Genomic DNA, 14,480 nt, shown 5'->3' with positions numbered 1-14,480 from the left:
CTCTCTGGCCAACTACTCAAACTGTTTACCAACTCCTGCCTTACACAATAGCTGTGGGTTCTAGACCCACTTCTCTCTGGATCTACTCAAGAGAATCTAAAAGAACCGTTCACCACATCATAGGATCGTATAAGACGCATCAGGTTAATCAACTAGACAAACACTCATGCTTTTTGATTTTGTCTTCTAAGAAGTCCGAATCAAATTTAGTCCTAATTATAATAACTCATCCCTGATTACTGGCACAATTATTTTTCCATTTCTCATTACATTTTATTTTTTGTTTATCTTAGTCGAATGGTGGTGACTTTCTAGTAAGCCATCTCATTTCTTATCCAGAAGGTGGAATTTAAGTGATACATTAACATGGGAAAGTATTATCAGCCTGCCTAATTAGTCATATGTGCTTTAAAAGCACGACTAAAAGTTGCTATTTTTAAAAAGCTACCTTGGAATTTTTGCTTGTAACTCCCAAGGTGAAGGCAGAATTTATCACTGGGATGCCTGAGCTTTTGTGTACACAGGAAAAATACTACTTTAATGTATCTCTTAGTTATGCAGAGGCAAGGCCCAGATCTTATGATGCATAAAAATGTAAAATGTTCTTCTCTTTGGAGGAAGACTACATCTCTGAAGGATTATTATGCTATGAATGGGCTTTTCACCTGTTTTTTCTTCCTTAAAGGGAGTGTGCTGTAGGCCCAAGAGTTTAAGAGAGAGCACAAGACAGAGGTCACTAATCTGAGGAGATAAGGGCTTTTCTTCTCAGCAACAGGATGGCATGCTGAGTGGCTAAAGAGGAAGGGGGTCAGTATGAGACTTCTGGGAATGAGTAAGACCTGTGGGCTCTAGAAAAAAATATCTCAGAACAGGTTTTAAATCTTTCCAAATTAGTGTTTAAATTACCCTCTGTTTACCACAAAGCTTCAACAAAGTATTTTAAATAATAGCCTACTGTTTATTTTGCTTTAGCAAAAGATGGGCAAGGCTGTATCGGATGTTTTGCATCAACTATTGTTGAGATAAGTGGAAGTGAGGAAGGCACCATGCAGAGGAAAACAAAAGGGAGGGGCAGTTACAAAATGGGTAGGGGTGGTCTGGGGAGGATTGAAGAGGTGATCCTAGCCTGATTTGAGACAAATGGCCACCTTTGGGAAACCTCAGGAGCATTTTAGGAAGTTATTTCCTTTTGCTAAATCTAGAGAGATATCTCAGAAAGCTGGAATGCCAGAGTTGCTTACGTAAAGCACTCTGATGATGATGTTATTAGATGACGTTAGGGTTATGACTGAGAGACATGAAAACTGTAACTGATTTGGTTTTCATCCTTCTAAAAAAGAAAAAAAATAATAAGAATTCAGAATTCAATCAGGCTGCACAGAGGTTGACTGAAGGAAGTTAGCTGAAAATTAATTGGAATTCAGGGTCGACTTCTAGTTCAGTCAAATGGAGCCATTAACTTTAGGGTAAAGCTTGAAACCAACAAAGACCAGTCGCTCTCAAAAAAATAGAGTCTCTTGTTTTCATAGCAAATGTATAAAAGGTAAGGACACCTATTAGGGCCTTACCCTAGTAGTTTCTGTGTCCTGACAACCTGGCCTGTCTGCTGAGATGGTAACCCTAGTTTAACTAGTTGGTAATTCCAGTTTGTTTAAGCATTGAGATTGCAATGTTGAGATAGCTGGTTATCCTTAAATATTATATTTTACTTTTTTTATTTTAATAGAACCCCAGATTTTTAGCTGGGCATATGTGTGCTCAGAATCAAGATTATATTTTCTAGCCTTCTTTATAGCTAAGTTTGACCATATGAATGTGTTTTTGTCAAAGTGATATAAGAAGTGATGTACAACATCCAGAAGCTATCTCTGAAGGGAGAAAAAGCCTATATTTATTCTTTCCCTTTTTTCCCTTCTTTGTGGCTGGAATATAGATAAGATGGCTAGAAGTGGGGTAGTCATCATTGACAATGAGGTGACCTATACTAGAGCAAAAAGATAGAAGGAGCCTGGGTCCTTGACATGATGAAACTGCTGTACCAATCTGACTGCCTTTCTCTAGACTTTTACATCAGGGGAAATACATTTTTCCTTGGTCAGTTACTTTTGCAGGTGAATCTCATCTTGACTAATTTTGCACAAAACGCTCAACTCCCTTGAAATGAAAACATTTTGTCTTAGTTGTTAAGTTTATTTTCTACCCATGGAACATGAAGAACAAATACAGGGACTGTATCAGTTATCTTTCTCTACTATAATGCTGTGTAACAACCACAAAATCTCTGTGATGCAACTCAAATTTCCTCCATGTCTCCCTCATCCTCCAGCAGGATAGCCCTGGTATGGTCTCATGGCAATGATAGAGGCAAAAGAGAACAAGTACTTTTTCAAGCCTCTAGTTGTCTCATGTTTGTTAACATCACATTTTCCAAAATAAGGCACGTGCCTGGACTCAGAACCAAGGGATAGGAAAATATATTGTCTCTTGATAGGAGGAGCTGCAGTCAATTGGCAAACGGCATGGATACAGGGAAGGGTAAAGAATTTATGTCATTATTTCAATCATTCTAACCTTAATACTAATGTTTTAAAATAAGCTTAGAATTAAATTTTGGGATAGATTTTCATAATCATTACAATACTCTATACATTTTGTATGTAATGTTTTTGCAATATCAGAGAGAATTTGGCATGTTAGAGAATATGCAAGACTTAGATTATGATTTCAATTTCAAATGTAAGATTTTGTCATTGATTTTAGTCTTTTGATTGATATTTGGAAAGTGTGAGATAGATTTACTAAGTTGGCAAACAGTACTGAAGGCCTAAGAGAGGTTCAGGTTCACTAGGTCTCAAGTTGAATTTTTAGATTTTCTAGCATTAAGTTTTGTGAAAATATCTCATTTGGTACTCTTCTTAAATGTTAGCCCTTCTAAAAGGCTTTCCCTGACCATTCAATAAAAAATGACTATATCACTTTACTTTCTCTTCTATAGAGCATTTATCAGTATCTGGAATGATATCATATATTTATTTATTACCTATTTTACCCACTAAAATATAGTCTCCACAAAGGCAAGCAATTTGTTTTGCTTGCTCCTGTATCCAGAACATTTATAAAGGAGCTTGGCATATAGTAGGTGCTCAAAAATTTGCTGAATGACTGAATAAAGCTTTTAGTTTTAGGTCATGCCTTTGAAATACTTAAAGAGAAATTTTAATATAATAAATTTATGAATGTAATTTAATTTTTGTAAATGAATTAACTGAATTATAAACAGGGCTAAAAGTTTAAGGAGTTCAGTCTGGTCAATTTGAGTTGACTGAGTATTAATCAAAGGTTTTCTAGTCAGTGACTGTTAAGATTTAGTGTGTATATAAATAGAATAATAGGATTTGCAAACTGGTCTTAAAGACTTGAAGGAAAGCTAGCTTGTTAAATGTTGTTTCAGTAATTGAATATTATTTTTAAAAGTAAATTTTGAGAATTAATAAAGTAACAATATTGACTATTTCTGAATTTAAAAAAACTGTGCAAGGACTTAAGAATCCTCATGCTGTCCACACGAAGTCTGTATAATACACATATCGAGGGGCATGGAGCAGTAAACAGCTGAGTCCCAGAGAAGGAGCAAGGAGACATTATTTACTGGGATTGCTGTCACTGTGGGGAATGATGATGGTGTAACACAGGAAATGTAGGGGTTGGGGTAAAATGGAAGGGGGAGCCATCTTTACTTTAAAGAGATGGGTAAACCTTTCCATGTCTCCAAAACTGAAATTGACTTCTGTCTCTCCAAAAACCCCATGAGTGAAGACATTAGAGTTGAGGAGAGAGAATAAAGGAATATTTAGGAGGAATTATGGTAGCCTTCCTTTTACAAATCAATTGAAAAGGGGAACAAATAAACAATTTTCAACGACTTAATGATAAAGGTACCCACTGGGAGTGTTGGAATAGCAGTAATGGCAGTCACAATGACTCTGGTTTCATCAGGGCAGAATCTCCTGTCTCTGGCTTTAATTATCTACCATTTTGGCTATATTATCACATAACAACCACCTCAAAAACTAGTGGCTAAAAATAACTATTTTATTTTGTTCACAATTTTGTGGGCTAAGAATTTGGGAAAGGCTCAGCAGGACAAATTTCTGGTTCAGATTGTATGAGCTAGAAAAGACTGCAAGGTTAGCTTCCAAGAAGGATTTTTTTACCCATGTGCCTAGTACCTTAGTGCTCTTTGATCTCTCACTCTCTACATGTTGTATCATTCTTCAGAGCCTCTTGTGTAGCTTGAGATTCTCATAGCATGATGGTCTCAGGGTAGTTGCCCTTCTTACAGGATGGCTGGCTTCCAAGAGGCAGAAAGTAGGATTTGGCAGGTAGTTATGGCCTACAAGTAGAACTGGAGTAGCATTACTTCCACTGACTCAGTTGGTCAAAGCACTCACAAGGCCTGTACAGATTTAAAGGAGGTGGAGATATAGACTCCACTTTTTAATGGTGTGGTGTCAATGTCACATTGACTGAAAATGGCACAGTAAGGACCTCTGAAAATTCACTCCTACATAAAAATAATAAGAACACTGAAAAATGGTCAGAATCAACATTTTCAGAACTCTGGAAATTAATCAAAGGGTTGTGCTAATCTGGGTAGCATTTATTCAAGCACAATGGCTAAAACTCATCAAGAACAGCAAGCTTTCTGGCATTTTAACTTTCCATATTCCCATCCCCCTCTCTTCAGCTCCATGGTAGCCTTAAACACCAACAGCCTACAATCAGTGAAAACCAGCATCCTGACAGCCACCGGAACGGGTAGAACAGAGTTGAAGCACTTTGCGACATTCCAGAGAATTATCATTATTTGACCTGTCTGTGGTTCCCTGGAAAACATCAACCTCAAGGCTATCTTTATTTTACCTGACTTGGAGCTTGCTCAGTATGTAAAACTTTCTCTTCAGAGAATTCATCAAAAACAACGGAGGCAATTGTTGAACCTTGAAGCTGCCTGAGGTGGTAGATAGATTGCAACTGAGGTAGACAATAGGCTAAACAAAAAACTTAAATGGAATAATTGAGAAATGAAATGTCCATGGGGGCTTCAAAAATTGTAACATGTTCCTGGAAATCTGGAGGGCCATGCACATATATAGGGCTCTTTGCATGCTCAAGAAAAACCTGAGAAGTCTCTAACTTTTTATGTCTGACTAACTTCAAGGTGCTATTCAAATAAGAAGTGAAGGCTAAGGCGGAGTTGTCAACTCTGCCTGAGTGTTGAGGGGGTGCCTCAACATGCACTCAGAGACCCTCAACAAAGACTGGGAGACTTATTGGTTTCAGACATGAAAGGAAATCTCAAGCGAATCATTAGCTAACAGAGTAGAAACTTCACTGGCCACACATGACAAGGAATACAGATTTCACCGAATTAGTTTAGAAAAGTCACTAAGCAAACAAGAAACCCTGGGCAAGTAGGAGAAATTGATTTCCAGAGTTACCACGTTATATTATTTTAAATGTCCAGTTTTAAATTACGAGGCAAGCAAAGGAACAAGAAACTATGACGTATCCACAGTAAAAATGAGTCAATAGAAACTATCTTTGAGGAAACCCAGTTGCTGGGGATACTGACTTGAAATCAGCTATTTTATAAAGAGCCGAAGAACTAAGGCAAAGCACAGAACAATGTCTTACAAGTACAGAACAGAACATCAACGAAGAGAGAAAGTATTTAAAAAGAAACTTGCAAGCTGAAAAGTTCAGTAACTGAAATAAAACTTTCAGTCAAGGTGTTCAACAGATTTGGGCAAGCAGAAGAAAGAATCAGTGGACTTGATAATAGACTGATTGAGATAATCTAATCTGAGGAGCAGAAAAAAAAAAAAAAGAAAGAAAAACATAGCCTAAGAGACGTGTGGGACACCAGAAGGCATACTAGCATACTCAAAATGGGAGTCCTAACAGGAGAAGAGAGAGAAAAGACAGCAGAAATAATATTTCTTTTTTCTTTTTTTCTTTTTCTTTTTCTTTTTTTTTTTTTTGAGATGGAGTCTAGATCTGTTGCCCAGGCTGGAATGAAGTGGCATGATCTTGGCTCACTGCAACCTCCGCCTCCTGGGTTCAAGTGATTCTCCTGCCTTAGTCTCCCAAGTTGCTGGGACTACAGACACCCACCACCACGCCTTGCTAATTTTTGTATTTTTAGTAGAGACAGGGTTTCACCATGTTGGCCAGGCTGGTCTCAAACTCCTGACCTCAAGTGATCCGCCTGCCTTGGCCTCCCTAAGTGCTGGGATTACAGACGTGAGCCACTGTGCCTGGCCGAATACTTCAAAATAAAATGGCCAAAAACTTCACAAATTCAATAAAAGATATGAATCTACACATTTGAGAATCCCTATGAATTCCAAGTTGGATAAACTCAAAGAGATCCACATTTAGACAAATAATAATCAGACTGTCAACATGAAGAGAAACTTTGAAAGCAGCAATACTATCACAGATCAGGAATCTCCAATAAGATTACCAGCAGGTTTCTTATCAGAAACCATGGAGGACAGAAGGCAGAGTGTTGATATATTTGAAGTGCTAAAAGAAAGAGACTGTCGGCCGGGCGCGGTGGCTCAAGCCTGTAATCCCAGCACTCTGGGAGGCCGAGACGGGCGGATCACGAGGTCAGGAGATCGAGACCATCCTGCCGACACGGTGAAACCCCGTCTCTACTAAAAAATACAGAAAACTAGCCGGGCGAGGTGGCGGGCGCCTGTAGTCCCAGCTACTCGGGAGGCTGAGGCAGGAGAATGGCGTGAACCCGGGAGGCGGAGCTTGCAGTGAGCTGAGATCCGGCCACTGCACTCCAGCCTGGGCGGCAGAGCGAGACTCCGTCTCAAAAAAAAAAAAAAAAAAGAAAGAGACTGTCAACTAAGATGCTAAGACTTCTATATCTATCAAAACTATCATTCAAAAATGAAGGAGAATTTAAGACATTCCAGATAAATAAAAATAGAGAAAATGTGTCACTAGTAGACCTGTCCAACGGGAAAAATTAGACAGTCTTTCAGGCTAAAATGAAAGGACACCAAACTGTTACTCAAAACCATGTAAAGAAATAAAGAACCCAGATAAAGATAACTATATAGTTAAATATATATAAAATACAGCATAAATTTATTTTTTAAACTATTTTTTTCTCCTCTTTGATTTAAAAGGCAATTTCATAAGGCAATAATTATAAGTCTGTATTGATGGGCATGCAATGTTTAAAGCTTTAATTTTTATGACAATATCTACACAAATAAGGGTGCATAGAATGGAGATAAATTGGAGCAATGGTTTTTGTATTCTGTTGTAATTAAATTGGCATTAATCCGAACTAGTTTGTTTTAAGTTAAGCTGTTAATTGTCATTGCCAGGGTAACTACTAAGAAAATAACTTAAAAAAATACGGTAAAAGTAATGACAAGAGAATTAAATGGTACACCAGAAAGTATCTTTTTAACACAAAATAAGGCAATAATGGATGACTAGAAGAACAAAAAGGCATAAGGCATATGAAAAATAAATTTCAAAATGGCAGATACAAATCCTGCTTGACCAGTAATAGCATTAAATATAAGTGAATTAAACAGCATAATGGATTTTAAAAAATGATACAACTATATTCTGGCCACAAGAGACATACTTTGGATTCAAAGTTACAAATATGAAAGTTAAAGAATGGAAAAAGATATACCATGCAAATAGTAATCAAAAGAGAGCTGGAGAGGCTTATTCTAATATCAGACAAAATAGACTTTAAGACAAAATTGTTGCTAGAGATAAAAGAATACATTTTATAATATAACTGTCAATCCAACCAGAAGATGTGAAAATTATAAACATATATGCACCCAAGAAGAGAATGTCAAAACACATGAAGCAAAAATTGACAGAAAAGCGTACGTGATGGGAGTTATTGTTGTGGTCATCTTTAGAAAATATAATCTGCCACATGCACTAGAAAAATAACACTATGTTTAGTGTTCACATTATCTTGTTCTAGTAACTCTCATTTAGATATCTGTTATAGAAATTAATGGACTGATTATCCCTCAAATCTCAAGATCATTTATTAAGACTTCACATTAGCATCCAAAGGTTGAGGCAGTGCAGAGTTCATATGATACAGCTCATATAATTTTAAAAAGAAAGCATCCTGTTGTCTAGGTTTTTCATCTTTTATATATAAGCCTGCCTTCCCCTAGAGGTCTAGATGTGATGTATTGATAGCCAGCTGTTGAGGACTGTAGGTGATTTACTCACCTCCAAGTTCTAGAGGCAAATTCTTGTGGTGAACCAGGAAGCTGAGGCTTCCTTCATTGAACATTTAGAATGTTGTTATTCACCCAACAGTTGATATAGTCCATGTCATACTTATAAATTGTTCCCACAAGGGGACAGCATATATCAAAATGGGCTAGGTGCAGTGGCTCACGCCTGTAATCCCAACACTTTGGGAGGCAGAGGAGAGCCGATCACCTGAGGTCGGGAGTTCAAGACCAGCCTGACCAACATGGTGAAACCCCGTCTCTACTAAGAAAAAAAAAAATACAAAAATTAGCTGGGCGTGGTGGTGAGTGACTGTAATCTCAGGTACTTGGGAGGCTGAGGCAGGAGAATTGCTTGAATCCAGAAGGGGGAGGTTGCAGTGAGCCGAGATCATGCCACTGCACTCCAGCCTGGGCAACAGAGCAAGACTCTGTCTCAAAAAAAAAAAAAAGTACGTTGATAGGTGTGGTAGGTACATTTTCTAGACATTCTCCCCATGATTCCAGGTCCCAATCCCCAGGACCTGTGAATGTAATTGGGTATGAAATTTGTGATTGAGTCTTGTTACAACTGTGTTACTTCATAACACAGTTGTAAAGGTAAGCTATCAGGGTATCAAGTAGCCTAATCTAAACACATGGGCCCTTAAAGTAGAGAATTTTCTCCAACTGGTGGCAGAAGAGGGCAGACGGGAATGTCAGAGACATTCAAAACACAAGAAGGCTTTGATTCACGACCATTCCTAGCTTTGAAAATGAAGGGGACCACATGAAAACCGTGGATGGCCTCTACAAGCTGAGGGAGGCTGTCAGCTGCCAGCTAGAAAAGGAAGGAGGACTTCAGTCCTACAACTGCAAGAAAATGAATGCTGCCAACAACTTAAATGGACTTTCGGTTGAAGCAGATTCTCCCCCATAGCCTCTTGAAAAGAGCTCAGCCCAGCCAGCACCTTGGTTTCAATCTTTTGAAACTCAGAGCAGAAAATCTAGCCACGTCCACCCGGAATTATGGCCTACACAACTGTGAGGTACTAAACGAGTATTCTTATAAACTGCTCAGTTTATGGTAATTTGTTACACATCCATGGCAAATCAATACAATGGATCAACAGAGTACCAATGTGGAACCCCCGTTAATTCTTATCTTTCTTCTTCCCATGATCACATGAGTGAGCTACACAGATGTTGTATATAAAGCAAATGTGAAGATGTCTATGACAAGCGATGGGCATTGCAAATTCAGTGATTTCCCCAATACAGACGGAAAGTCTATGGATTTAATGATTGTTGCATATGTGATATGGGTTTTATTATCGCTTCAAAACATTATGTTTCATTATGGAAGGGGGTTGGGCTGTAATCCTGGTTGGGGGATATATGAACTAAGATGATATTCTTACACAAATGATTGGGGGGAATATGTGAGAAATGAATACATGATATATGGGCACAATTTCAACTTTATTTTTACTGCTGCAGATAATGATAAGATGTATTTTCACTGAGCCTGTAGAACTTAAAGGGCTTGTCCAGGGAGATTTTTTGAATGTACAGTTTTGGAAATCTTTTCAGAAAATGAATAGAGAAACTTACCTTTGGTTGTCCTTTATTGTTCAATCTTCCCTCATTGAAAATAACCCTGTGTCAGACACTGGTGATAACTATCAAATTGTTAATCATTCTGCAGCCCCACCAAAGTAGAAAATCTTTCTGCTCTCAGATGCTGCATCTCTCTAATAGTAGCAGCCTAATCTTGCACCTTGACATGAATCAACTCATGACTGACTTTAAAATGCTTAAACAGGCCGGGCGCGGTGGCTCAAGCCTGTAATCCCAGCACTTTGGGAGGCCGAGACGGGCGGATCACGGGGTCAGGAGATCGAGACCATCCTGGCTAACACGGTGAAACCCCGTCTCTATTAAGAAATACAAAAAACTAGCCGGGCGAGGTGGCGGCGGAAGCCTGTAGTCCCAGCTACTCGGGAGGCTGAGGCAGGAGAATGGTGTGAACCCGGGAGGCGGAGCTTGCAGTGAGCTGAGATCCCGCCACTGCACTCCAGCCTGGGCGACAGAGCGAGACTCCGTCTCAAAAAAAATAAAAATAAAAATAAAATAAAATAAAATGCTTAAGCAAATGCTTATTTGCATTGAGTTTTCCATTTCTTTATACTATATCCCTGTTGTTCATAAAGTCACATGCTTTAAAACTTTGGTTTGAATGGAAAAGAAACTTAAAGATACAAAGAGCTGAGATTGATCCTTAACCCACAAAATAAGAATTTTCCATCTCTGCCATTCATTGTGTCATTTTGTCATATTCTCTCTCTCTGTCTCTCTTTCTCTCTCTCCCCCATCACTCCTTTCCTCCTTCCTTCCCTCTTTGGCCTCCTCCCTTGCCCCTGTTTTAAATATATATTCCTATTCCATTGTAATGCCAAAATGCTTTAGACTGAGCATAACCCTCACTTGAGCTTTTTCCCTTTTATCAGCTAAGCTTGGAAATTTTCAAAAGTTAGATATGATTAGTTACTGTGAAATACTAAGACAGACCTTTTGGCAATTGTCCTCTCATCCAAATGGAGGGTTCAACTTTCAAACAGTTCATTTACTAGGTACTGCACCTATTCAAATGAGCCTGCATTAATACAAACATTTTTGAAACAAAGTTGTTGAGATCGTTTGAAAGATGGCCAGGCACGGTGGCTCACAGCTGTAATCCCAGTACTTTGGGAGGCAGAGGCGTGCAGATCACCTGAGGTCGGGAGTTCGAGACTAGACTGACCAATATGGAGAAACCACGTCTCTACTAAAAATACCCAAAAAACTAGCCAGGCATGGTGGCAGGTGCCTGTAATCTCAGCTATTTAGGAGAATGAGGCAGGAGAATCGCTTGAACTTGGGAGGCGGAGGTTGCGGTGAGCTGACATCAAGCCATTGCACTCCAGCCTGGGCAACAAGCAAAACTCCTTCTAAAAAAAAAGAAAAAAAAAGAAAAAAAAAGAAAGAAAGATAACCCATTCCACAAGAAGAAGATCAGTTTCCTTACAAGCAGGTTATTCTCCTAGTCACAAATGTATACATAGGCTTAACTTCTTTTTATATTTTAGCTTTATCTTTATCCTTCCTCTGCTGTGCTGGTGCTGCACAGAAATTATCTAGAGGAAGACCTGTATAGGGCAGGGGCAGGGCCTAGCTTAAGATGAGACCTAGAGAATATTGCTAATAATTACAACAGGAAATGGAAAGGCTGTCTTAGAATATTTTATGTGCTATTCATTGTCATCCTAGGTGCACTGGCTGAGCGCCATCAATTATACACAGTAATGCAATTAGTCAACACACAGAAGCTTGTATTCCAAATGAAAATTTCCTACATCTGAGGCATCTGTGTAAAAGGTAAGATGCACTACATTTCCAAAACTGTGTCTAAAATTCTATTTACAATGGGTTACGAACTCAATACCCCTAGAGGCAAGGCAGGTAGACAATAAGGAAACAGTGGTAACTATGATAAATTGGGTGTGTCTGCCCTATCTTTTTGTCTTGTTTTGTTTTGAGATGGAGTCTCCCTCTGTTGCCCAGGCTGGAGTGCTGTGGCGTGATCTTGACTCACTGCAATCTCCGCCTCCCAGGTTCAAGCGATTCTCCTGCCTGAGCCTCCTCGAGTAGCTGGGACTACAGGCGTGCGCCTCTATATCCAGCTAATTTTTTTTGTATTTTTAGTAGAGATGAGGTTTCACCATGTTGGCCAGGCTGGTCTCAAACTCTTGACCTCAGGTGATCCGCCCGCCTCAGCCTTCCAAAATGCTGGGATTACAGGTGTGAACCACTGCGCCTGGCTGTGTCTGCCCTATCTTAAGGAGACAGCCATTCTCCAACCTCTGCCTCTTGTTGCCACACAGATTCTGAGACCACTGTTGCCTGATACTGATTCTTGAAAGAGGAAGCGGAAACATGGATTATTTTATTTGAATTCCCCCATATATAAATGCTTATTCTTTTTTCATACAAATGAAACATAATAGACAAGACAAACAAAACACTCCTATATGCTGAATTTAGCCACTGGATCATTAATATCAAGGTGACCATTAAAATCAAGGGTTCCCAGTGATCTCGTTTCCCTCATTGGTTCTGTCTCTTTTACTAGGTAGACATGTTTAGTATAGAAACAAATATTTTCAGTTAGGGATAGGTGTATATGTATGTGTGTGTATATATATGTGTATATGTGTGTGTGCGTATATGTGTATATATGTGTGTGTATATATACGTATGTATATCTGTGTATGTATATATGTATATAATTTGTGCAAAGATGTTATCTTTTGCATGAAAATCAATCTAGGTGTATGAACTGGGCCTGGGAGATTTATTGGAAGTCAGTAATAAATAAATATGACCACTGTGTTTATTTTACTGTCTTCTGATTAAATTTTATGTTGACTCTGGGGTCACTTATCTGATACGCTGCAATGGGATATTCCAGGAGACTTATTTGGAAAACCTGATTAGAACCCAGTAGAGGGTAAATGACAGAGTCCAGTAAAAGAAAACATTCTTGGAGGCAGTTGTATTCACTCTTCGTGACTATTTCTGGAAATAAGCTTTAGGGAAGGATGTTGCCTAACTAGGGCTTACTATAGAGGGATTTTCCTGTTCCTGCTGGCAATTTATGTGGTTACTATGAATCAGTAGTAGAATTAGATGAATTTGTTGACTGAATCAGTTGGAGTTTCTGTTTGTTTTAAATCAGGCATACAATATATCATGCCCTGCAATGACATTTAAATAGAGATTTAGAATCACTGGATAATTGAATATAAGTATCATATGGACAAGTAAAACGCATCAACTTCAGGGATTCCCCGCCAGAAAGTCATGCATACTGGATTCATTGCACAGCCGTATCTGGGACCAGTTCCCCACCACATTCAGCTTGTGCAGGGACAATCCCAGAAAGAAATGTAAAGTGGCTGATTACAGTTTTGGAGTGTATTTCCTGAGACCCCTTCCCCCTTTCTGACTGTGTAATTCATCATTGATATTAACACAATAATGATGATTGAGGTAATAAAACCTAGATCTTTCTCATATGAAGTTCAGAGACCGTAGCAGAGGCTGCTGGTGCCCTACCATATCCCTTCGATGTTCACCTGGACATGCAAAAGGCTGCTTGCTACAAAAACCTGCTATGGTTACTCTCTGTCTGAGAGCTTTTTTTCCCCTGTGGTCAAAGAGGCAAGCTCTCCTTCTGTCTAGGATAAGGTCCCCAGAAGTAGCCTTTAACCAATGACTGACGGGAAGTTGATGGATAAAAACATCCCAACCTCGTTGACTGTCAAATGATGATTCTCTAAGATGTGACTTTGCATTTCCAGCAAGTTCCCATGTGATGCTTATCCTGCTGGCCAGGGACTACACTGTGAGAACCACTGTACTAAAGACATTGAGCCACATCAAGGACTGAAGCATTTTAGGATTTGATCACATGTTCTTTTCGTAGAATAATTTTCTAAAATCTATTTTTAGTTATGCCTCCTACCCATGGAAGTCAGTTACTGAAATAACCTGTAGGGAAAAAAAAACTTTTCATTTATATTTTATCTTAGCCTTTCCCTCATTGGGATTTTGATTTTCTTTCTGTCAAAGTTAACCTTTTTGGTAGGCCTAAATTACCATTGAAAGTCATTAGTGGTATACATTTTCTAATAATTCAAAAAAATTCGATTGCATTATTTGTGAATCTAAATGGGTTAATGAGTTTTATTCTACAAATAATATTTATAATAATAGGCCTTTCATAAACATAAGCACAAATTCTTTCATTAGTACATTTTTCCTGTATGTCAACATTTTAAATAAAGTACATATGTGAATTTTATGGCATTTTTTTTTTCATTTCTGATCATATATTTCTTTAAGGGAAATAACACATCACTTCAGATTCCTGTTAATTTTACCTGCTGTCATCTCCTACCTAAATGAGTCATGTCAAGTATTACATGCTGCTTCTCCTGACAAGAACCTGAAAGTTGGAGCAATTTTCACACACTGTGTCCTATTCTTCTGTCATAGTTCTTTAATGCATTATGGGCAGGAAATGACTTTGACTGATGAAAAGAGTTAGTGGGAGGATGTTCAAATCAAATGGCACTTATCCTTGCCCTC

General features: G+C 38.6%; 1 protein-coding gene across 1 annotated transcript in view; it reads left to right on the top strand.

Annotated features, from left to right (window-relative positions):
- Window positions 1-14,480, top strand: part of SYTL5 (synaptotagmin like 5) — a 228,208-nt gene that overhangs the window by 23,572 nt on the left and 190,156 nt on the right. The window lies entirely within an intron of this gene.

The sequence above is a fragment of the Theropithecus gelada genome, chromosome X, assembly GCF_003255815.1.
Source record: "Theropithecus gelada isolate Dixy chromosome X, Tgel_1.0, whole genome shotgun sequence".
Classification (NCBI taxonomy): Eukaryota; Metazoa; Chordata; class Mammalia; order Primates; family Cercopithecidae; genus Theropithecus; species Theropithecus gelada.
Note: the sequence above shows the minus strand (reverse complement) of the source record. Positions and strands in the feature narration are given on the sequence as shown.